Here is a 26,080-nt window from a genome sequence, read left to right as displayed (position 1 = left end):
TTTCTGGACTGCAAATGGAGATAGGGAATCAAAAGAATGGAAAAGATGGTTAGAAATCAGTATTATATAGAAAAGTGGCAAAATCTATTTAGTATATGAAAGAAGAAAGCTTACTATATATAATCAGGGATCTTAACTAAGGTTATTTAAAAATGGTATCAATAGCCAGGCCCCCATCTCCATGGAGATAAGAAGGCTACCAAAGCCTCAATGTGAGAAGTACTAATCTGAAAAGACTAGCTAGGAAAGAAAGGATTCTGTTAACAAACTGAAATCCCTTGTCTTAGTTAGGGTTTTCATTGTTGTGACTAGGCACCATGATCAAGGCAACTCTTATAAAGAAAACATTTAATTGGGGTGGCTGGTTTACAGTTTTAGAGGTTCAGTCCATTATCATCACGACAGGGTCTGGGGAGCATGGTGGCATGCAGGCAGATGTGATGCTGGAGCTGAGAGTGCTACATTTACAGGCAATAGGAACTTGAGCAAAAGAGACCTCAAAGTGAGCTCTCCCCCACAGTGACACACTTCTTCCAACAAGGCCACACCTCCTAATAGTGCCACTCCCTTTGGGGCATTTTCTTTCAAACCACCCCCCCCCCCCGGATTTCATGCCAGCAAAAAGTAGAGACTTGAATATCTCTAGTCTCCTGAAACCCCAGTAAGAGTGGCATAGTTGGGGTTCAACTAGTAAGAGCAAAAAATAGAGCGCAATTCCCCTCTTTTCATCAAATGCAGTAGAAGAATATGTACAGATGCACAGGAATACATGCAATATAAATATGCAAGTCATGGCTGGCCTGTGTTAACTGAATTTTCTTGTGGAATGAATTCTCAGAGGTCATCTCAGGTGATGTCACTAAATCAAAGCTGAGGCTCTCCTTTGCCAAGCCCCTTTCATGACCTTGGGGAGGACACACTCAAAAATATAGGGAAGATTGAGACTGGTGAGATGCCCCAGTGGATAAAGCTGCCTGCTGCCAAAGCTGAGACAGGGGTTACACCCAGCGCCCATGTGGCTGAGGAAGAGAACTGACTTCCATGGTTCTCTGATCTCTACCAGTGTGCCACCGTGTGTGTGTGTGTGTGTGTGTGTGTGTGTGTGTGTGTGTGTGTGTGTGTGTCTGCATGTGTCTGCATGCACACACATCAAATAAATATAACATAAGGCAGCTTTTTTAAAAAAGAGAGGAAAGGTTGGGCAAAAGCAGTTTAAAGAGCCCTTTGTCACACTGGGCAAACTCTGCAGAAATAATCACGTCCTTGTTTTTCTTCTTAACCACAGATGTTCTGGTGCTCCTATCAATGAGCTCTGACTGCTTCTCTGACATCTCTCTGGTTCATTTCCCTTTGCTATTCCCATGCATCCCTTATCCAAGAACACTGAAGGAAAAAAATATTTGCTAAAGCAATTACAAAAGGTATAAACTTCTCTACACATTGAAATATTTCACCGTGTTCACTTCTCCCATGGTACCTGGACTTGATTACATAAGACTTGATAACTTTGAATTTTCCCTTCAGGCCCCTGGAAAAAAAAGTCATTTTCATTCTAAGCATCACTTGGAAATAGTCCCAAACTGATTTCTGCATTGTGATAAATAATGTCAACCAATTCCCCAATCTCCAAAACATGTAATACTTGAGACTTCTTGGCTCTTGGCTCACATTGTAAAAAAGAAAGGAACAGAGAAAGAAAGAAAGAAAGAAAGAAAGAAAGAAAGAAAGGAAGGAAGGAAGGAAGGAAGGAAGGAAGGAAGGAAGGAAGGAAGGAAGGAAGGAAGGAAGAAAGTGAAACAAGAAAGAGAGAAAGAAAGAAAATGAGTCTGCCTCCAAGTTCCCATGTGGGGTAGGTTTTCTTAGGAACACTAATCCACACAACTCAGTACACAGCTCCAAAGGGATGTATTGTCTCTGGCAACTCCAGGCTTTCCAGTGACAGCGGAGAGACCACCTGGGGACTTTGTTCCATGGGAAGCTCAATGATTTTGAGTAAGAAGTAGTGCAAATGAAGGGGGAAAGAGAAAGGGCAAGGAACACAAAGGAGCTGACCTACGGAAGGCACAGTGACAATGAACACTCTCCTTCCATATGCACATGAATCAGGAAGTAGCTGAGTGGAGCCCCATCCCATGAAATCTATTCTCTGAAGCATGTGTCTACCTCCCATTAGCATTGTATGAATGAGCCTTTTGTGATAATAATGAAGCTCAGAGAGAGAGACCTTTGCTACCTAATCCATGGGAGTGTATTCTTCTCATGATGCGCGCATAACTCCTATCAGAGCTAATGGCTGTTGTAAACTGACATCAAAAAGCCGTCTATCCCAATTGTCCGGAAAAGGAAAGGTCTGCCTTTGCAACTTTGCAAACCTCATTATCATTCCAGCTGATCTTTCTCTTCGCCTTCTCTCTCAAAGGCTATGTCTCTCCCTGGAGGTAGTTATGAGAAGGGGGAGCCTTGAAAATCACACAGATTCGGATGCAGCTCTACTCTATGGTTCTCAGTCTGTTTCTCTTGGATACCAATGAAAAGGCTTTCAGATCCAAAAAAGACATCATTCTTTCCACAAAATGGGTTCACATTTACTCAAAGAACATATGTTCTGAGAATGTGATTCAACAAAGGTTAGCCTGAAACCAGACAAGTTTATGAATTCTTTAATTCAGTGAATAAAATCAGACCAGTTATTCAGAACTCTGTGAATTTTTAAACCCTTTTATATTTTTCCTTACATAGAATTTTACAAAGTATACTAAGAAAATGGAAATAAGAAAAAGATGAAAGTGATTTTTCTAACAAATAGAAACTGGTTTTAATGACTGTTATTTTTATTTATTTTTGCATTTCAAATTCTGCATAAGGCATCCAGTCTAATATTATGAAAAGTCATCTTTCATTATTGAATGTGCCTTATTGTCTGTCCTTTGAGATACAGCAAGCCTCTTCCTGAGCACAGATGTAGGATATTGTATTGTACACTACCTACCTCTAATATCTTAATGCAATGTTCAGTAAACTATGTGCAGTTAAATGACTGTATTGTATAAACTGAATAGAATTTCCAGAATCTTCTTCCTCCTGTGTCCCTTGGTGAGACAGAACAAAAGGTTATTTCATCTGGAACTGGGAAGGGAGTGGGGTGGAGTGTAGTTTGGTGTGCTAGAAGGCAGCCCAGGAGAATGATGCAGAGAGTTCTCATTTTCCTCCATTGCACACCCAGCAATTTCACATCCCCATCACATCTAGAGGCCACAGTTCCCACAGACTCTCCTCAACTCCATACTGGAGACCATACTTGCCTGTCTGCCCTGATTTCTTCCACACACGTGCTTATCACCCTGTACCTACTCTTGATGATCACATGACTTCTGCTGCTCAGCTTCTCCACAGCTCTGTAAACCTACTGTGTTATTATTCTTATAATAAAGCACTTATCTTAGGTTAAGGGGGTTAGCTTTTCTGATTTAATAGTGCTGGTTAGTATGACTAGGTCTAATGGTTAGTGTTGGTTATTAACTTGACATGGTCTAGAGCAGCATTTCTCAACCTGTAGGTCGTGATCCCTTTGGGAGTTAAATGACCCTTTCACGGGGGTCGCATATCAGATATCCTGTATATCAGATATTTACATTATGATCTGTAACAATAGTAAAATTATAGTTATGGAGTAACATATGAAATAATTTTATGTTGGGGGTCACCAGCACATGAGGAACTGGATTAAAGGGTCGCAACATCAGGAAGGTTGAGAACCAGTAATTTAGTGTCACCAAGGGGAAAAAGCCTCTGGGTGTGCCTGTGAAGGATTATCTTGATTTGATCACTGAAGAGGGAAGACTAATTAAAAAGAGGACTACATCGTCCTCGAGCTTAGGTCCTAGACTACATTAAAGAGCAGAAAGCTAAGGGAGCAGCAGCCTTCAACTCTGCTTCCTGACTGTGGATGTGACCAGCTACCCTGAGCTCCTACCACAATGGCTCTATCCCAGAATCAGGATCCAAAATAAGCCTTCCTCTCTTAAGTCACCGTTGTTAGAATCCTCTATCACACCAAAGGACACGTCACTAACACAATAGTGTAAAGCACAAGACTTCTGCTCTTCATTTGGAAAATGAATACATTCTAAGATTCTTAAATACGTGAAGACACAAATGTTCCTGGAAAAGAAAAATACTGCATTATTCATTTGAAACTGAGGGTTAACTTTACAAAACAAAGACACACCAAGTATATTCAGAGCACAAGACCTGAGGAGGGGCAGTTTTCTAACTCAAAGAAAAAAATGTTTTCTATTTATTTTACTCATAATCTGTAGAAAATTGTTAAGATGAACAAAGCAAGACTTCTACCTTAACATTGCCTATTTAAATTATTCAGTTTATAATAAGCATATCAAGGGGATAGTCTGTCATTTAAATAGATTTCTTAATTTTGTTGGTTTTCCTCATAATTCAAATTACTGAATTTGTCACTGAATTTATATTCCATTTTGTGAAAGGAGAACAATACAGAAAAATTCTAGCCCTTTGGGAAATTAGTTCACTCTAAAACTGCATTTTTCTTTCTGTTCCCAAATTTACATTTTCAATCTTACTCTTTATCTCTTTTTAAATATAAAAGGAGATAAATTCTACTTTTGAGCATTCTACACCATGAGCTTATCTAAGTTCTTAAGCTCTGTATTTAGGCTGTTTAGACAGATTTGGTTGTACTTCACGTTTAAAGAACATTGTTCTAATTCTCAGATTTTTTTTTTAAATCTCCAGTCATGAGTTTGGTTTTAAATACATAATTTTAAAACTTGTTAGCATGAATTTGGCAAAAATGGTTAGTGTTGTCAACTTGACAGATACTAGAATCATCTGAGAGACAGGGCTTTGGACATCCTCACGGGGGACAACCATGATTATGTTGATTGACCTGTGAAGGCCCACCACTGTGGATCCCACCCTTTCCTGGCTAGGATGCTTGACTATATAAATGGAGGAGGAGAGCTGAGGAGCAGCAGGCAATGTTCACTCTGTGCTTCCTGATTGTGAATACTGTGTGAGCAGCTGCTTCAAGCTCCCACTGCCTTGACTTCTCTGCCATAATGGAATAGATCCTTGAACTCTGAGCCTGAATAAAACCTTTCTCCTTCAAATTGCTTTTGTCAGAGTATTTTATCACAGCAATAGAAGAGAAATTAAGACAGAATTTTTAAAATTTATTGTTTTGAATTGTGTCACTGGGGATTGAACTAGGGCCTTACACATGTTTACTTTACCACTGAACTACATCCCCAGTAATGTTTTATAGCCTCAACTCACCATCATACTGCTTTTGTATCATAAAATATTCCACATTTTAAGCCAAACATTAGCAGACTTCCATTTGCATCATTTCACCTGTAAGAAGATAGATGTGACCCATGCACCATCTGCAAGTCACAGCATAGCATTCTGTTCCCTGTGTGGCTTTTCAATTCCTAAAGATCTAAACAAACTGTAAAGTAATGATTTTAAGTCAGGAAATACATGCAATCCATTAGAAATGTTATCTGACTCAGCCCTCGGCCCCAAATTTAAGCCAAACAGCTTTTACCCTCAGCTGTAGTGTAGATGGAGCTTAGGAAAAAGAATAAGGTGGTGTCTGGGAGAATGCACTGCAGGTCCAAGCTGGAGACGTGTCCAGATGGATTGGTAACACGAGGAAGAAGGAAGGTGGTTGATAGGAGCAAGTATGACATCCTAGGGACAGGAGAGCCAAGAGTCTAAAGTAAATATTTTCTGATGGTGATGGGAAAAAAAGGTGGAAAACTTGGACAAATCCTAACTAGCCCACGAGGCTCTGGAGTAGTAAGTTTGCTCTGAGCCTTATGTTCATTTTTTATACCTTCCTGTTGACACTATTGATGTGAGAGGGGTGGATACATTTAATATGGTCAAGGATGGGCTAGCAGAGCACCACTAAGATGAAGACAAATGTACTTTTGATCATCCCTGCAAGTCCACTCACTGGCATTGGTTTAGATGACACTGATTTTGAGAGATTATTTTTTCCAATATTTTCTTTCTTTCTTTTTCTTGTCCCCAATCTTCTGAAAGGATTCAGCACAATTTTTTTTTCAATCAAACATATGATATATATCACGTGCATACGGTAGTGTATTGTACATAGCACGTCCCATGTATAATGACACATGTAATGTGCCATATGAAGTTTCAATTTTATACTATGAACGATGAATTATATAGCATGTGTCAAGAATGACTGTTGTGTGACCTTTCGTAGGGAGACATGAACTAATGTCTGTTTATGCCAGACAGGGCTCTCATGTCAGGCCAAAGAAACGATTCCACACATACTCAGCTGAGTGAACTGGTGAGTTTATTGGGGTGACTGACAGAAGCATGGGGGACTAAAAGGTAGCTGTATGACAAGAAAGCCCACCCAAGCGTGGGTGGCCACTGAAGAAAACTGCACCCCCCTCAGGAGCTGAGGACAGTTTTGGTAGGAGAGATTCCTGTTTTCAGCACATGTTTCTGCTTTTGTAACTGTGTGGATTTTGTGTTTCATTTTCTTAGGAGGTGGGGCCTGTAAATTTTGTTTACTTTCTGAGTCTTAGGAAAGCCTCTCCTCCTTCGGGGGGGGGGGGGGGGGGGGGGGGGGGGGGGGTCTGAATTTGGAAAGAGCATGACTGATCTTGAGCCAAGTATCATAGTTCTTGATTTTGTCTTATAAGTCTTCTAGCCCCAAGTGAACACTATGATACTGAATGCTTTCTATTTTTTGCTTGGGAAAAAAACACTGGGACAGCAGTAGAACAGAGCTTGCAGATCGGCCAGTTCTCATCATGGGTTATCTGAAATGCAGAACCCTGGATGGTAATTCTATGTCATTACCTCAAGCTAAGCTGTCCCTATTCTACTTAATAATTCTATTTAACTGTATTTTGGAAAACAGACTTAGTTCTCCAAATAAACAGGGGCAAATGGTTGACAGAGATACATTGAAGGCCTTATTACAGAGTGAAAACGTGAGCTCCCATATGTGCCCTGTAGTGTAGCATGGTGTCACACGGTGCTGGCACACATCTTGGCATCCACAGTACAAAGAATGGGAAACACAGAATGATGGTGTCAGGAAGCACAGTAGGAAAAGAACTAGAAAGGAGGTCGAAACAGCCAAGAGAATGGAAAAACAAAATGCATCCTTTCTGCTCAGAAAGGCAGGGTTTACACTAAAGACCGGCTCCTCGCTCACTAATTTCTCAGCTTTGACAACCAGATGTTGTCAAATTGTGACCAAAAGCAGAAAAGCACATCCCTGGGTGTCACGAGCCACTTTTTGCCTGAATTATATGCATGTTATGAGAGAAAGAGCGAGGCAGAGGGATGAGTGAGTTATTCCCTGGGGACTTCTTGGCTAGCCAGAGTAAGACAGCGGTAACGTGACGGAAAGAATGCAGAAGAACAGTACAGCGATGTGTGCGTGATGAAAATGTGCACAGAAATAGTTTCAAACAGTCTCATTTGGGGAAGCCTTGGGGAACCCCTTGTCGGCTTGTTTTTGTTTTTAATGGAATACTGGTTAGGAAGAAAAGCACACATGTGTGTTAACTGTAATGAAGATGCCAAACATAAGGAAAACAGGGTTTCTTAACAAGGTCTGGCCTGGAGTAAATCCTGCACCCACCGGCTGGAAGTGTGCCTCCACAACGCCCTGCAACACAGCAACAATCGCTACCCAGAACTTCTCCAAGCTCCATAGGAGGGAAAGGTGAACGAAGGTGCAGTATTACATCTATTATTAATGCCAGGTCTGTGCTCAAGCTAGAGTTTCCATGAAAAGTCTCACAGGCAAAAGGAAAATGTTTGCAAACATCAGAGATGAGCGAGGAAATATCATTATCTATGATCTAAATACCAAAGTCTGTGCATTTTTGATTTTGGCAAAATGGACGATTCCCTTCCTCCCTACCCCCGTAAGGCGCCAAAGACTCGCAAATATCAGCTGATAGTGAAGAAATGGGAGAGTATTCTTGGACAGTGGAGGGATGAAATTGGAAGACCTGTAATGATCTGCAGACTCCGTTGGAATCCAGCAGCTGTATTTGGGATACACAGACACACTTAACAAAACAACAGTAGTGTGGTACATACATACAAAATTATGCGTTTATTTTTTGTTGAGATTTTCTTTGTGCATAACATTTTCACTGACTTTTTTTTTTGGAGCCCGTGAGAAGAATCAAATTATGCTTATTAAAAATATGTGTGTTTCTGGAGGGGGATATGCATTCCTATAACCTTCATTATGATGCTCTTAATTAACCAATATGCTTCATAATAAAGTATCTAGCTGTCACTAAAATCAACACTTTTCAGTTATTAATAGATTAAGGAAAGAATGTTAATTTCTTCAAGCTCCATTTCATTTGGTCTCATTACTTCAGGAGCCAGATGGTTACAGGGCTGGACCTGTCAACAGTTACTGTGAGGAAGAATACATTGAGAAACACCAAACCCAAGTACAAATAACAGGCGAAAAATGAATAAGGCGGTAGCCAGGCACCATGTGCAGGGCAGGGCAGAACGTTATTCTGACAATAAATAAAATTATGAATCAGATGCATTCTAATTGAGGTTTTGAACAAATGCCCAACTTTTTCTTCCCTTTCCCCATCACGTTTTTTTTTTCTCCCCCAAATAACCACCAAGCAGAGGGCTCCAGCTGTGCGCCCAAGCACTCGCCATTTTTCAAACGCCTGACGATTTCTCTTATCTCCTGGGCTGCCAGAATTTGACAGTTCTCCTACACTGTTGGTTGATTGATGATGTCAACTTAGAGGAGACAGTCCCACCAGCAGCCAATTTTTTCAAGATGTTTTCTTCTTTGATTTTTAAAAATTCCCCTCTGAGTAGTTCAGAAAGCAGCCTCTCTGAAGGGCACCTCCAGCCTGGTGCTTCCAGACTTCATCTCACCCTGATTGCAGACCACAAATGGGTGAGGTAGTTGTTCCGCATATCCTGCACATTGGGTGAAACTAATCCCTAAGTTTCCCACCAACCTCAGAGTGCAGCGCATTCAGTAATTCTGTCATCTCATAAGACATGTTCAGAGCAAAAACACAGATGCTGGCATCTTAGAACACAGTTTTGGTGGATTTCTGTGCTTTGACTATGCCAGTTTCTGTTACCTGCCAAATAAGGTCACTGTGTTCTTCTTGTGAAGAAATTTGTTCAAGTGTGAAGTGTTGCATTCCTATGCCGTAATGGCTGCTCCTGGACACCATTCTGTCTCCATTCATTCTTAATTACAGACATGTAAACACCTGCCACCCACCCCCCAAGTAGACAGGAAGCGATTTCAAGTTACTTTTTCCCTCCCCTGCCCTCCACCCCCCAACCCCATTTTAAAGGGTGAAGCTCAAATAGCACGCACAGACTTGCTGGACATTCAAACTGACAAGTCTCACGATGGAAGACTAATGACTTTCAGGACTTGAAGAAATCTTAGAGTTTTTTGTCCAAACCTTGCGTCTTACAGATTAGAGAATCAAGAAATCACAAGAATTTATTTGATTTCAGGTCCTAGATAACACCTAACCTGTTCCAGATCTGCAATGGGAAGACTCAATAAAATTCAAGTTGCCCTTTGACTGTGAATAGCAAATTAATCGAAGCGCCATCAATTTATAAATCAGGAGGTTCACTTGCTCATCCAATCATGTCCCCACATACTGTAGAGCTATAGAGAGACTAGGCGCTGCAGTCGACAATGGGAACACCTGCAGAGCAAACACACCTCTATCCAGCAATTTTTTTCAGCAATAGTTTCAACTTTTCCAGGAAATGAACTTGTACTTAAATAACCAAACAAAATGGGAAGCATGCTTAAGATTTACTTAGCATTCATTATGACTAAAAGAATTTTACTTTTAGAGTAGGTCTTCTCCATATAGGGAGAAAAATCCTTATACATTATTCTTTTATCTGGACTGCTGACGGGTACCTTAAAGGGGAAAGAATGCAGTTAAAGTCTAAGGAAAATTCTGGAAAAACCAAAGAGAACTATTACTTGTGCTTCTTAATGTCTCTCTTTGAAATATGCAAGCATTGTCAATCTATTCTGTGTTTAGTTAGCCCAGGTTAGCTCAGGCTGAGAGCCTCTACCTTTTAAGTTAACTTGCTGGTGCCTTACATGACTAAAGAGTGCTGTTTAGGTTTGTATCCTTGTCCTCAAATTCCTCAGCACTAGTTTTTTAAGGAAATACAAAGCAGTTAGTTGCAAATTAATGACAGTAGCTGGTATCTATTCCCAATTCCCCAGGAAGCTGAGGCAGAAAGATCTTCTGTACCCTGGAGTTCTAGGTAAGTCTGGGCGACAAACAAAAGATAGGGTCTCCAACAAGCAATTAATTAAATGGTTGGTTAAGAACGCTGGTTCTGGGGCACATTCCTCTTGGTATGAATATTGAAAACATGAAGACTATTTCATGCCTAAATTGTTAGTGGTAAAGTTTTGTCGTTGTTGTTTTGTTTGTTTTTTTCTTCAAGAGCAACAGAAGGAACAGTTCATGAGAAATACATTTCTCCTCTCAAAATTCAAAGTGGTAATAGATCCATTGAGTACTTGGAAAAGCAATGTATGTTCTTCCCACTAAAATTACCTACTTAATAAACAAATGTTCATTTTAAACTTGTCTCTTAATTCCAAACACTAATAGCACTAATAGTAACTAAAACGTCCACCATCATGGCGACAGCCAACCCTTTTGCTCTTCTTTCATTGGCTAGTTATGGTTACACGGGGTCCCTAAGTACTTGTCACTGGCATGGATAGAAAATGCCACTGACAATCACACTTGCCTGGGTAAACAAAGAAGACACGTAGGTCAGGCCCAGGAAATGTTTATTCGTCACAGGGACTGAGTAGTCTCCTGGGAAAGGTTCGATTTTGCAGAGAGAGAGAAACTGGCGTATTAAATTTGCTTCAGTAAAATATCCCAGCATCGGACAGCTGGCTTAATCTTAAATTTGAGCTATTGTTTGTCACTTGTATTCTCCCAGCCAACTGACCTTGAAACCTAGAAAAGGGGAGCTAGGAGAGTAAACCAAATGAGCTATTTTCTTACAAGGTCCCCCGAGTCATTGAAGATGCAGAGGATCTTGCATTATAATGAGAAGCAGGCAGTCTGCCACTGGGCAATGCTCGCCCACCATGGGCTGCAACACATCATTCCCACCAGCGGCTTCAGTTGCCGTCAAGCTTTTACTTTGGGAGCAGTATCAATCCCATCCCAGTCTGGGGGGGTTAGACACTTGGAACCATGGATGGCACGGGCTCAGATTCTCCTTGATACGAACCTGCAGCTGGAGTAGGGACAGGCATCTCCACAGAGCTCTGAGCAGAGGATGAGGAGAATGGGAGCACCTGCTGCTCCTTGAAATGATACGCAGAACAGATTCTCGAAGGCTCCTCCAACTAACCCCGGGAAGTGGAGACTCAAAGAGGGAAAGCCATTGCAGCCTTTCACAGTTGGAAATAAGACCAGCGACAATATGGCCTCATTTTACCCTCAGGATGATGAAACTTGGGAGTTAAAGACAGCACAGTAGGCAGTAGGGGAGTTCTTTGACAAAAATTTTCAAAGGAGAACCCTGACTTTTGTGTTTAGTCTGTCTCACACTGACAGACACTGAAAAGACAAGCCTAGGTTTTCATCTACCATGCAGGGACTGTAGAGACTTTACCAGGGTCGTTTTTGATGCCGTATTTTAAAAGTCCTTTATGCACTAGCTCTACATCTTCAGCAGACTGAGAAGGACTTAAAGTTCCCACAGTCGGACTAGATCTTGATTTTATTTCTGATCATAGATGTCCACCTTCCCTTTCCTTAGCTTTTACTTAATAAAACTTGAAATTATAAATTCTTTCTCTGCCTCCCATTCCCATGGAGATATAAAATTTCTCTCGACCTCTTGACAGTTTTACAGACTCAGAAGGTCTTTCTCAAAAAATGCAGTCATCACAGAAGATGGTTACTGTCTTGGTTACTGTTACCTTGTGGTGACAGGTATCCTATCCCACAAAAGGAACTTAAGGGAGATAAGATTTATCCTGGCTCATGATTGGGGGAAAGGCAGGGTTAGAGTCCGTCACTGTGTATGGGCATGGAAGGGGTTAATTGCACAGTACTCACCAGGACGCAGAAAGAGACAGGCCTGAGGCCTGACTCTAGGCCTCAAGGTCTAATCCTGCTTGCTCATTTCTCCAGCTTCCTGAAGACTCCATAACATCCTCTAGACTATGTCAGCAGCTGGGGATGTGGCCCTGAGGGCAACATTTCATATTCGTATCATAACAGTGACCTCTCCCTGGCTCTGCGGACGGGCAAAAACCAAACTTCTGCAAGGGTGACCCAGTGCAGCTGACCACCTTCATCTTTGCTGTCCTCCAGCACCTTCCCCTTAGCTCATTTCAGCGTTTAAAACTCTGCCTCCCTTTGTTTCGGCACACCATAGTTCAATCTTTCTCCCTTACTACAGTAGCAGCCTTAAATGAACTTCTCCTTGCCTGTTTAATTCTATCCGGCTTACTTTTCTGCCATAACACCTGTGGATTGACCCTTTCCTCAAGCTTTGACTAACCCTAGCTGAACATGTCACTTCTACCTGAGTGTTTCCTGCCATGCTCTTCTGACTTTGCTATGAAAGACTTCTTCCTGGTTTCTGAGGTCTGAAGTAGCCTAGTCTTTATGACGGGACTTGTTCTTTGTCTATTTGCCTTATCAAATGCTGTCTGACCTGTACCCTGTCTTGGTGGGTAGCTGGAATTCTGTGGTGTCTGATGCTCATGTGAACTAAAACAGTGCAATGTGCTAAGGTCTGGGAATCATGCTTGCACATTCACAGTTGAGTCAAATCTCCCCTAACTCCTCCGAGTCTGAACCATTTCAGATCTCAGCTCTTATCTACCTGGCTTATCTCATCATTATCTAATTAAATTACCCTTGTTATCATCTGAGGTCTTCTGATCATCTGGGCTAGCCTTAAAGACTGATTATCATTTACCAAAATTCCTTTAGAATGCTATCGGAATAGAAGCGTGGCCGTGCTCATTCCAAGATGAGAAACTGAGGCTCACAGGTTATGAAACGTATCTGTAGGCACAGGGCAAAGGCTCAGTCACCTTGGTGACTTTCCCTTATTTATTTGTGCACTGAAACAGAGTCTTGCTACATAGCCCAGCCTGACCATACTTGTGACTCTCTTGCCACAACCTCCCTAGCGTTTGGTTCCAGGCATTAAAACTCAAAAACTGCTGATGGTGACTAGACTCTCCCCACTTTGTAGTCGTTCCCTCTTCCGTTTGTCCAATTCTGACTTTCTTCTGGTTACTCGTGGTGCTAAGGAAATAGCATCCTAAGCTTTCCCAGGCCAGTGTGAAATTTAATTCAGCAATTCGGTCGTACAAGCATTTAGCTGAAGTTTACCAGAACTCTGAGATGTTTCTGTAAGTCACACCTAAATACACTGGAAACCATTAAAAAGAGGTTTTGGTGAGTCTGTAAATACTTATGAATTTCTTACTGTTAGTTTTTCTATGGCTCTTTTGTTTCTGTTTGAGGTATTTTTCCTTAGCATCTGCTTTGCTCTCCCTACCACACGAAGTCTCCCACACAGTTTACTCATGACACATTGTCTTTATATCAAATATTCTCCTTTCCCACTGAGCTGTTTTCTAGGGTTCTACTGTCACATCAATCATATTTGAAATCCTAAAATGAGATCTGACATACCCACATTTTTTTTTAATTTATATAAATAAATCTGAGCCATGTGATAGGGAGCCGAGTCTAGTACATACAGAGGTTTTTAATTTTGAAGAATGAAAGGTTCCTGCTCTTTTCCATGGTAGGTCAGGAAGCATGAATAATTCTACTGTGGAGTGGCATGCTTATCTCAAATTATAGATCAAAGGCTTCTGTCGCAGTTACCTGGAAACATCTTGCTCACCAACCCACTTTGAAGCTTCAGTGGCCAGGCCACCAGTAGAATGGAATGGCTTTCCTACTGCTGCTCTAACAAATTGCTACAGACCTGATGTTTTAACACAGCACACCTATTTTCATATGGTTCTAGATGTCAGAGCCCAATACCATGTTATTGTTTTGTTTTGTTTTTGGCTAAACCCAAAGTGTCAGTAGGTCTCCTGTGTTTCTTCTGGGATCTCTGATCGAAAAATTAATTTTCTTTTTGTCTTCAGCTTCTAGAAGCTACTTTTGTTTTTTTGGCTCATGACTGCTTCCTGCATCTTTAAAGCCTAGGATGTAGCATTTCCTCACCACCTCTAACTTATTTTTCATGTCTTATTTCTTTTCTGTCTTATCCTTATGATGACCCTTCTGATCATACAGGGCCCACCCAAGTAATTCAGAATGATCCCTAATTGAAATCATGTCTATAAACTTCCCTTTTACTGTATAAGGGTATTGGATCTGGACACAATGAGGAGATATTATCAACCTGCCACAAATGATCTCTTTTCCCATGTTGATAGCAAAAGTGGTTGAAAATATTGCTCAGTCGTCCTCCTTTTCTTCCTTCTTCTCTCCCTTTATGTCTTGCTTTCCACATGAGATTCAATGGAGTGATGGACTGTGAACTTCAGGTCCTAACTGGGACCCTTGACAGAAAGTCTGTCCTCTGTCTCTGTCCTGAAATACAAATGTGATGGTTGCATCTTTAGTCACCAAGAGGTGTTTCAATTCTCAAGTCCTCTTTGAAGGACATTGTGGTCTAAAATCAAGGCAGAGCAAAAGTCACTTGGAAGATTTTCTAAAGTTTATACAGAATAATTTGAATTGTTTTGAAATGGTTTGCAATGGAACATATCATTTCAGGCATCCCAAGAAACATAGTTCTCTCATGGAAAGAAAAAAATTCACCACACCCAGAAAGAACAGAGAAAGTTATTACAGGACCCAAGTTCCCATGTTTCTTTATAGCAAATACTGGATGATTTCAACTAAATTCAGAATTATTTTTGACAACTGAGTACATTCTTTCCTAAATTTTAACGTATCTTAGAGGCTATCAGCAGTTTTCCAAAGTGATGCAACATCTGCAACTGAATGCATTTAGAACATCACTTCCTCCATCCCCCATGCCAGCAGCAACCAAGCAATAAGGTCAAGGCACCTGGCATCACTGTGGGTCGCTTGGAACTTCTGAAGAGCAAAGAGCTTTTCCCATCCATCCTAAAAAGAAGATGAAAAATCAGATACTCAAAAGGACTTTGCCTATATGCATTTTAAAATCCTCCATGTCAAAAGAAACCTCTCTCCTTTAATATAAACAGCGGACAAAATTAAATGCAAAAGAGTCTGCTAATGTGAGACTGAGATTCTCAGAGGAACATCAATTTTCCCACATTCCACACATTCTGAATATTAAGGCTTTGCATTTAAGAGACTAGCCAGTTCTGAAAAACACACTGTTTGAAGCATAATGTGTCCAAATGAAAAGATGGTAAATCTCACTGTTCTGCTACATATGACCACAGAGGGGTCAACTCTTGATTGTGCAGGGCATAATTGGTGTGAGTACATGTGGTCCATGCCTTTCACTTTTCCTTCCTTTCCTACAGCCCCTTTCTCTAAAAGCATTTGCAAGCTCATGGAGAAGTAAATGAGAGCAGGCGATTTGGTCCCCAACCCATGGCTCACTTAGTGGCTTAGGAGATGGAGGAAAGACTGAAATTGTCATTAACCAGCAGAGAATTCACATAGCTTGTCCCTTGAGTTGTTCACCAGGAAAGTAGGGACCTGATCTCACTCCGAGGTGATCTCCTATTGCCAGAGGTCCCAAAATGACCAGTAAGTTGATACCTTTTAAAACAACTTGCACTGCTGGAAGATTCTGGGTTTGGCTTTTTTTGTCATAAAGATAGATTACACATACAGGAAATGAGATCGAGCCCAATGCAATGGGCAGTTTATTGCAGGTGGGTGTTATATGAGCTATATACGCTTACTTAACCATCCTTCCCTGATTTTGGAGACAGGCACAGAGAATTTGCAGTAAACATGTTATTGAATAACAATAGCAGTGATCTGTGTTTACACAGCTTCTCTTTTCCAGAGAGTTGAGAGTGCTTTATAAACAGTATCTCATTAATCTTCACACTTTCTCTATAAGGAAGGCGGTTTCAGCCATCATCACTCACATCTTGATCAACACGGTAACAGTTGCCTGCGGAGTGGCTAAGCACCTTGTCCAAGGTCACGGAGGGAGGGAGTGGCAAAGCCAAGAATAAAACTCCGGGCTTTGACCTTCCAGTTCAGTATTCTCTCCAGGAGGCCACACTGAAGTAAGAACAGTTTCTTATATGCATATTCATAAATCTCCCAAGAAAAATTTACCATTTTACAATATTTTCATGAGCCAAACTTTTATGCTAATTGGTGATGGTTTAATATAAACCCCAATGGCTTTAAAAAAACGGATGGGGAAATAAATGCTGAAATTCTACTAAGACTGAATTCAGACCTCAGTCTCTAAACCTCAGTAGTCATCTAGATCAGCAGCAGTTGCCTGTGCATGCTCATTAGCTGAACAAGGCGAAAGAAAGCTGAGGAGCAATCAGCAACCATGCAGACTGTGAAGACCCCAAGGAAACCACTGTACTCTCAGTTCTCCCACAGTTGGAGGTGGGGGGAAGGCAGGATGTACATCAGCATACATTGCTGTATTTTCCTAGTTTATTGCTTATTGTTTGCTAGGCATATACCCATCCTAGAGTAGTTTGTGGTCTGTCAGGAAAACATGGAAATTCATATACACAGTGTCAGGGGAGAGAAGGAATCCATAGATAACAAACACTGTCTGAGGTCATTAGACAAGACCAGACCAAGCTCCAGCCCTTCAAAGATCTTGTCTAACCCATGAGGTTTGATTTCAAACATGGTGTTTCCCATTCTTGGGCCACTCCTCTAATCTGCATAGCAGATATATTCCCATCTCCAGCTATCAGCTGCTCTGTTACTGCTTAGAGAAGTCTCCCTGGGCTTGTCCTCATTGTTAATCACGGAACCCTCTATGTCTCCTCGGTAGTTTTCATCTCAGTTGGCATAATGGTGGTATTTGTTAGCTAGCTTAGAATTGGTCTTCCTCTCTGAACTGTATGCTTCTGTGGAAAGTACTGATTCTCTAGTAAGATTCACTTGGTGTAAAGATGGGGGCTGAATGGAACCACTTTGCCCGTCCCTTAGGATTATGGTGAAATATGAATGCATGGCTTCTGTCAAATGGACTAGACCATGACAGGTTCTTCAGTTCTATAAATGACAGCCTAAAAGTGACATTAAATGTCTACACAATTGATGATTCAGAAATGATTATTTTGCAAAATGGATATTTTTATACAATGGTAAGAATGGAATTAGAGAACGGAAAATAATAAGTATAGCCTAGCTTAATCAGAGTGTAATTATGAAAAGAGGTTGGGAGCTGCAGGGAATGCTTATGCTTTTGTATGTGTGTGCATGACTTATTCATATACTGAAGGATGAACAATGACAGAGTAAGAGAGGCAGAATTGATAGTGTGTGGTATTAATAATGCATAGAAGGTGGCACAGTACCCACCTCTGATCTTTGGGAAGCTATGTTACAAGATCCCTAATATATGCCTGACACCAGATATAGCTAAAACATATCCATAAACACTTATGATGCTATGTAATTTATAATTTAGATATGATAAGATCAATACAAATTCACAATAGAATAATTCCAATATGCAGTAATAAAAATTATATAAATATGGTCTCTCAAGACTTTTCCATGCATGAAACTTGCTTTACTGTGGTAGTGTGATACAGTGCCTACATGTAAAGATGAAGTGAAGTGAATGATGTAAGCACTGTGACATAGATTTAGGCAACTATGTAAGGGTTTCTTGAATGTAAGCGATGTGAACCAAGGTAGTTCATCTTATAACCAAAGTGTCCAAGAGTAATTAATGGCTGGGTAGCATATATAGCAGGGACATACTGGACTAATAAGGTCTGAATACCATGCCAGACAGAATGAAGTGAGATTTTATTGCATTATTCAGAACTGTTTATAATTTACAACTTTTGAACTGGTTATTTCTACAATATTCCATTTGTGATTTTCAGAGAACAACTGATTGTGGATAACTGAAACCACAGAAAGCAAAACCACTGTTTTGCCCCCAAACTGTGGTTCAGTGGTACAGCAGTTGCCTAGTGTGCTGAAGGCCCTGAGCTCAGTCTCCAACACTGGAGACACCAAAACAAAACTCAGAATAAAAAAAAAAAAATTACTGGCAGGGAGCTGAGAGCTAATGTATTGAGTAGCATAAAAAATTACTCTTGGGTAGACTCAGAACATTCCTTCTGAACTGGGAGATATGATTAAAAAAAAATCCAAGAATGAATGTGGGCACATCACCAGGAATTCTTTCTATAGGGAACATTTCCTGAGTACTGGCTGAGTGCTCCAGCATCAGGTTAGGCCTCTACAGAATTTTTGGTCTCAAGAAGCAATCTCAGTATTGGAAAAAGGAAGCTAGTGATTATTTTGACCCATGATTGCGCAGGTGCTACTGACAGCTACCAGAGAAGAAGGGTTGAGGGTGCCAGTAAGAAGGCACTGGATAAATAAGTAAATACATGAAGCGAGAGAGAGACAGCAGTGCTTGGGGGGAGGGGAAGAGAATTTAAAGAAGTGTAAAACGATGTGATCAGAGTGAAGATAAAGCATCTGGATAAACGAAAGTGCAAGGAAATAATTTTAGGAATGTATGAAAAGTGAATGATGACAAGACCCAGGGAAACCAAACTGGGATGGAGATCTAAATACAACACAGGGCAGGGTCACCAAGAGGGACCAGACTTAGAGATGAGGTCTTCCTGTTGGATATGCCCAGGTCCTCCGTAGATAGAGTCTGATCTTTTAGGTGAGAACATGCAAGGCGGTACTATGCCTGAGCCCGTACTGAATTCCCACAAAGGAGGCTGCCTGCCTCTCCTTGCTTGCTAGTCTGATAATGTTAAATAGCTATAAAGAAGCCCTTTGTCTTTATCTCTGACACTGGTTGGCATTCTTTTAAAGCAATCCACAATTTCTGCCAAAATATGTTCAGGAAATATGAGTCGCTGCAGCTTGTGACCCCTCTGGATAACCGCAAACTGAATCATGGCATACAGTTCAGCTGAGTAATAAAACATAATCAGATTGGCAGGCAGCATCAGGCTGGGGCACACATACAGATCTTCTTTTAACCCAGTTTAACAAGTTGGTCTCCAGAAGTTATTTATTCCACCTGTCAACGTTCCTATTGTGGAAATGACAGCCATCAGATCTCTTTTAGATCCTAATTCTATTCTTTCCTTTTGCCCCAGGTAGTGGAAAGCCTCAGAGAAGCAACGTTCTTTAAGACAGCTAAGTGATTTGTTTGACATTGATCATTTGCTTGAAAGAATAACTATCACCTTAAAAAATAAATGTAATATCCCTATCATTAGCCAGAGAGTAAATTCAAAATAAATATCTGCAGCTAAAATTACTTTGAAATCTTATAAGGGCTGGATGGGTGTAGGCGGCTGTCCAGCCAGCGGTAATCTGCCATCCTACTTCAAAGTGCATAATAAACTGACAGTTACAGCTGCAACATCACCACATGGCAAGGTCAGGCTAGATTTCACAATTCATTTGCAAACTCATTCTTAACAAACATTTGGTGCTAGTAGGGCCAAATAAGGGCAAAAGCTTAGAGGAGATGACCTTCACTTTGAGTCTTCATATTTAACAACAAAAAGAAGAAATTATGGAATGGATTCCCAGGTGAAGATGATAACAATCAATCAGTAATCAATAGTCAATCAGAGTCACTCTTAGGCAGATCTCATCTTAGATCTAATCAAATGTATTTCATGATTTGATTTGCATTTTTAATAAAAAAAAACAGCCAACACTACTTTCTCTGGGCCATATATTTATCACTCTTGGTGATAGTTTTCATTTTTATTTGTATGTGACATGTGCTACAATTATCTTACTCTACAAACAAGGAAATTGTGTTTTGGGTGTCAAAGTATCTTTCTCAGAGCCAGCAAGTGAACGTCCCAGAAGCTGGGCATATGCCATTGGGCTCTAAGGTGTAGGCGGCTGTCTACAGCTTAGAACTCTTCTGTATTTCTACTCAATCTACCTACATCTACAATCCTTGTAAAACAACACATGGAACAGAAAGGAATGCATGCTGCAAAGGAGTTCTTCAGTCATAAATCAGAGAAATTTGGGTAATCAAGTTACTGAGGTTAGAAATAGTCTTCCCTGGGGAAGAGCCCCCAAATTGGTTCAATACCAAGTTGAAGCCCTGAAATCATATTATGTCCAGTAACATTATATGCACTGAACAGATTGTTTTTGCATATTTATTTCTTAATAAATAACATAAATACATAACAATTAAGGAAATAGAGGCCATGAATTTGAGAGAAAGCAAAAGTGGGGTAAGTGAGAGGGATTGGAGGTATGGAAAAGAAGAAAATGGCATAATTATATTTTAATTTCAAAAAGTAAAGAAGAAATAGAAAGCCTTGTGTAGTTGGAAGTTTTTCTGTGTCCTGCAGCCACTCAGTCACAAGTAAACACACAGAGGCTTATATTAATTACAAACTGTTTGGTCTACTGCTCAGGCTTGTTGCTAGTTAGCTCTAACATCTTAAATTAACCCATTTCTTGTAGCACGAATCTTAAAAGGTCTTCTTAATAAAAACAAACCCGGATCCAGGTCTTGGGGTGAATGCTGAAAGATCAGCGAAACAGAACAAGCCACAGCCAACCTCACCTTGCCAATTCCTCAGCTGATCTTTTTTCCTCATACTGAAAGCTTTTCAGTCCTCATCTGAATGGATCTCAGCTGCTGCTAAAAAGCCTAAAAGCTTAAAAAAAAAAAACCTCTAGTTCCTGGTCCTCATGCCTTTCTGCTTCCTGCCATCACTTCCCGGGATTAAGAGCATGTGTCACCATGCCTGGCTGTTTCCAGTGTGGCTTTGAACTCACAGAGATCCGGATGGATCTCTGCCTCCTAAGTAATAGGATTAAAGATGTGTGTGCCACCATTTTCTGGCCTCTATGTGTGTCTAGTGGCTGTTCTGTTCTCTGACCCCAGATAAGTTTATTAGGGTGCATAATATATTGGGGAATACAATATCACCACATTTTCTATTTATCTATTTTGCCACAGGGCCATGGCTTTACTGGTCTGCTGGCATCTTGTTCTTTGGGCAGCAGGATGGCATCTGTTAACTTTACCTTTCTTCTCCTGTATCTCTGCTTGGATTTCCCACCTGGCTCTTATCCTGCCTTACCATAGGCCAAAGCAGCTTTATTTATTAACCAATGGTAGCAACACATATTCACAGTATACAAAAAGACCATCCCACAGCAGCCTTGCTCCTGAAAATTTCCATATTATCTCATATTTTCATTCATTCTACTGTTGGAAAAGAAATATATTAGAAAAAGTGAGAGAAAAATAGTAAAGGCAAACCCCCCCCCCCAAAAAAAAAACAAAAACTGTGGATGTCTAAATAAATAAAATTCTGGAGCGGGGCATACATATCCTGATACGTAGGCACCAGTAATTGTTTCTATGATTAAGACTTTTGAAAAAATTCAGGGCATGAGCAGAGAGAGAAGTGTGCCTGCTGTAGAGAGAGGAAAGCTGTATCAGTACAAGAAGAAAGCAGCTGGATGTTTAATTGCCTCCTACCAGGGAGAATATGGAGCTCAGATGGGCTTCCCCACTTAGCAATGCTTAGTCTAGAAAAGAGTAGAAAAGAGAGCGGAGGAGAGATTGGGAGAAGGAGCAGGACTGGGGAGACCAATAGATTGGAAATGAACACGAGGAGGAGCAGGAGGATCCCCTTGTAGGGAGAACGACCTCGTTCTCAGGGTATTTGAAGTCAGAGGTCAGCTGAACTAACCTTCCTAACTCACAGAGAAAGTTGACCTCTCATTAGATGATAACAGAGAAAAGCCAGTTCCTTCCTGGAGCCGAAGGATGCGTAGCTTTGCCTCTAGCATATGAGCCCATGCAAAGAGGAAGACATAAACGTGAAATGTTCCAAGCAGCAACTTCAGGACTCTGAGGAAAACTGATGAAGGCAAGGACAGCAGTATAACAATGTAAACAATAAGCTGAAAACCTTAGAAAGAAAATTCGGTGACATGTTCAGTTAGTTCAACAAAGATATGACAATTTAAAACAAACAAGGAAAACCCAAGGTTTCAGGAAGCTCCCATCAGTGCTGGTGTCAGACTCAATGTAGGCACGGACAGCCTCGGGTTCCTGATCTCCCTGCCTCTTCCTCCAAGCCCTGGAGTTACAGGCACACGCCACCATACCTAGTAAATTTTAGAACGTTTTTTGTTTGGGAATTTGGGGCTGATTTAGTTTTTGCAGTGCTCAGGATTGACCACCCACATGCTAGGCAAGTGCCCTAGTACTAAATTACATACCCTGTAATCTAAGGTTTTAACCAAAGGAAAATTAAAGAACTGAAAAATATATAAAAATTACTCCATGGAACTGAAGAAGTAGAGACCAGGGAAAGGAATTTGTGGATAGTCAAATAAAACTTACTTGGTTCTGACAATAAGCAGAATTAATTAAAAAAATATATAAAATGTAACAGAGCCCTCAGTGGTTTCACAGTCTCGTGCAACTGTAATTTTAGTCCCAGAAAGAGGAATCAGATCTTGCTCCGGACTTCCCTTTGGGAACACTGGTGAGTGCCCTTCCTTGCCCCGGACCCCATCCCTGGGCACCAGCCACTCCAGGGAAGACCTGCCCAACTTGGCCCCAGGTTCTGGCCACCAGGCAGGTTCCCTGCTAGCCCCACCGGGAAGGATCCCCTTCTCCAAGACCCCTGGCAGACCCTGCAGTCTCCACGCCCTGCCCCCACGCCCATCCGCCTGAGCCCCAAGCCTCTTCCTGAGACTTAGAGGCCGGCCCCCAGCTCCCATCTTGCTCCGGACTTCCCTTTTGGAACACTGGTCTGTCTGAACCAAGTGTGCGGATAAGGCCAAGAACGAACCACAAGGAGATGGGCAGACGTCAAGGCAGAAACATATACAACAAAATGAACAGCAATACAGCATCACCAGGCCCTAGCCCTCCTCCAACACCTAGACCTGAACATCAGAAATTGGAAGAAGCAGAAGAAAACAGCCTTATGAATGACATCATGAAGAAGCTAGAGGCTTGTGTAGAGGAAAAGACAAAAAAATGTGAAGAATGCTGTAAACAACTAGAGGAAAGGGCAAACAAATTAGAAGAAATCAATAAAGTCCTGGAAGAAAACAATAAAGTACTGAGAGAAAATCAAGAAAAATCAATGAAACAAATGAAGGAAACAGTCCAAGACCTGAAAAGGGAAATAGAAAAAATGAAGAAGACACAAACAGAGGGAATGCTGGAAATAGAAAATCTGAGAAAACGATTGGGAACTTCAGATGCAAGTATAATCAACAGAATGCAAGAGATGGAAGAGAGGATCTCTAGTGTTGAAGATACAGTAGAAGAAATACATTCATCAGTCAAAGAAAACACTAAAGCCAACAAAGTCATGAACCAAAATGTCCAAGAAATTTGGGACACCATGAAAAGACCAAACCTAAGAATAATAGGGGTCGAAGAAGGAGAAGAATACCAACTCAAGGGCACAGAAAATATATTCAACAAGATCATAGAAGAAAACTTTCCCAACTTAAAGAAGGAAATGCCTATGAAGATACAAGAAGCTTATAGAACACCAAACAGACTAGACCCCCAAAAAAAGTCCCCTCGCCACATAATAGTTAAACAACTAAACGTACAGAATAAAGAAAGAATATTAAGAGCAGCAAAGGAAAAAGGCCAAGTGACATATAAAGGCAAACCCATCAGAATAACACCCGATTTCTCAATGGAGACTTTGAAAGCCAGAAGAACCTGGACAGATGTAATGCAGACACTAAGAGACCATGGATGTCAGCCTAGACTAATATACCCAGCAAAACTTTCAATCACCATAGATGGAGTGAACAAGACATTCCATGACAAAGCCAGATTTAAACAATACTTATCCACAAACCCAGCCCTACAGAAAGCACTCGAAGGAAAATTCCAACCTAAGGAAGTCAGATACACCCTCGAAAACACAGGCAACAGATAAAGCCACAGCAGTAAACCCCAACGTATAGAAGTACACACACATCACCACCAAAAAATAACAGGAATGAACAATCACTGGTCATTAATTTCCCTCAATATCAATGGACTTAATTCACCTATAAAAAGACATAGGCTTACAGAATGGATACGAAAGCAGGACCCATCTTTCTGCTGCATACAGAAACACATCTCAAATTCAAAGATAGACACTACCTAAAAATAAAAGGCTGGGAAAAGACTTTCCAATCAAACGGTCTTAAGAAACAAGCGGGTGTAGCCATCCTGATATCCAGCAAAATAGACTTCAAACTAAAATCAATCAAAAGAGATCAAGAAGGGCATTACATACTCATCACAGGAAAGATCCACCAAGATGAAGTCTCAATTCTGAATATTTATGCCCCAAACACAAGGGCACCCACATATGTAAAAGAAACATTACTAAAGCTTAAATCACATATAAAACCCCACACATTAATAGTGGGAGACCTCAACACCCCACTTTCATCACTGGACAGATCTCCCAAATTGAAACTTAACAGAGAAATAAAGGACTTAACTGATGTCATGACTCAAATGGACTTAATCGATATCTACAGAACATTCCATCCTAACAAAAAAGAATATACCTTCTTCTCAGCACCCCATGGAACCTTCTCTAAAATTGACCACATACTTGGCCACAAAACAAATCTAAACAGATACAAAACAATTGGAATAACCTCCTGTGTTCTATCAGACCACCATGGTCTAAAGTTGGATTTCAACAACAACAAAAACTACAGAAAACCTACAATCTCATGGAAACTGAATAATACCCAACTGAATCACCAATGGGTTAAGGAAGAAATAAAGAAAGAAATTAAAGACTTCCTAGAGATCAATGAAAATGAAGACACCACATATCCAAATTTATGGGACACTATGAAAGCAGTACTAAGAGGGAAATTCATAGCACTAAATGCCCACATAAATAAGTTGGAGAAATCTCACACTAGAGACTTAACAGCATACCTGAAAGCTCTAGAACAAGAAGAAGCACAGTCTCCCAGGAAAAATAGACGCCAGGAAATTATCAAAGTGAGAGCTGAAATCAATAAAATAGAAACAAAGAGAACAATACAAAAAATTAATGAAACAAAGAGTTGGTTCTTTGAGAAAATCAACAAGATAGACAAGCCCTTATCCAAACTAACCAAAAGACAGAGAGAGAGCATCCAAATCAACAAAATCAGAAATGAAAAGGGGGACATAACAACAGACATTGAGGAAATCCAGAGAATCATCAGGTCATACTTCAAAAACCTCTATTCGACAAAACTGGAAAACCTAAAAGAAATGGATAACTTTCTGGATAGGTACCACATACCTAAGTTAAATCAAGACCAGATAAACTATTTAAATAGTCCAATAACCCCTAACGAAATAGAAACAGTCATTAAAAGTCTCCCAACCAAAAAAAGCCAAGGACCAGATGGTTTCAGCGCAGAATTCTACCAGATCTTCAAAGAAGAGTTAATACCAATACTCTCTAAATTGTTCCACACAATAGAAACAGAAGGAACATTACCAAACTCCTTCTACAAGGCTACAATTACCCTAATTCCTAAACCAAACAAGGATACAACAAAGAAAGAGAACTACAGACCGATCTCCCTCATGAACATTGATGCAAAAATACTCAATAAAATACTGGCAAACAGACTCCAAGAACACATCAAAACAATTATCCACCATGATCAAGTAGGATTCATTCCAGGGATGCAAGGGTGCTTCAACATACGAAAGTCCATCAATGTAATACACCATATAAACAAACTCAAAGAAAAAAACC

This window comes from Peromyscus californicus, unplaced genomic scaffold (genome assembly GCF_007827085.1).
Source record: "Peromyscus californicus insignis strain IS unplaced genomic scaffold, ASM782708v3 Scaffold_8__1_contigs__length_139910024, whole genome shotgun sequence".
NCBI classification, from domain to species: Eukaryota; Metazoa; Chordata; class Mammalia; order Rodentia; family Cricetidae; genus Peromyscus; species Peromyscus californicus.
This window is presented reverse-complemented; position numbering follows the sequence as displayed.